The following is a 762-nucleotide window of genomic DNA, read 5'->3' on the forward strand; positions in this document are numbered from 1 at the left end:
AGTAGCACTCTCCTTTATACAGTGACTTCAAATTATTCTGCACTATGGCAATATAATTTACTTAATCTCAGGAAAAAAAAATTGTTTAGTCATGCTCATTCTTCTGTTACTGTTTTTACACCACCTTCCTTTGGTAATCAATATTAACACTATTTCAAAGCATGATAGAAAAATCAATCCAAGAGTTATTTTTTTTCAATGGTTGGCTCTGAGGACCTGTTTGCAAATTTAAAAGTCTTTTCAAGGACTCTTCTTTCTGATGTGATTGAGTGTTAAAATTAATGAAGTCAAACTTGCAAAAATCTTTTAAGAAAAAAGCTCTCTTATAATTTAATTTTATAAAATAGAAAAAAAGCCCACCTTGATCTTTAGCACAGGTGTTCCCATTCTGTCTCTCTGCTTCTTTGACTCTTGTTTACACACACACACACACACATCAGGATAAGTTTATCTATCAGTTATCATCTACTTATCGCTTATCATAATTCTATCTGCATGGAAGTAGAATTACACATGCAAAGATCTCTTAAGAATATATAGTAATGGATATTATAAAAAAACAGAGTGCAATGTTATTTTCCTCTTATTTTTTCACATATTTCTGAGCTAAATATTAATATATATGGATCTTGTTTCCTAGGAATCTTAAATTCACCATCCAAGACAAACTAAATATTCTATGATCTAGTGTTTCTCAAAGAAATACTATATAAGTGTCTTTTGGATATTTATTAAAATTGCAAGTTATTGAGTCAATATTTA

The sequence above is a fragment of the Otolemur garnettii genome, unplaced genomic scaffold (genome assembly GCF_000181295.1).
Source record: "Otolemur garnettii isolate 467f Iridium unplaced genomic scaffold, OtoGar3 scaffold00199, whole genome shotgun sequence".
In the NCBI taxonomy this organism is placed as follows: Eukaryota; Metazoa; Chordata; class Mammalia; order Primates; family Galagidae; genus Otolemur; species Otolemur garnettii.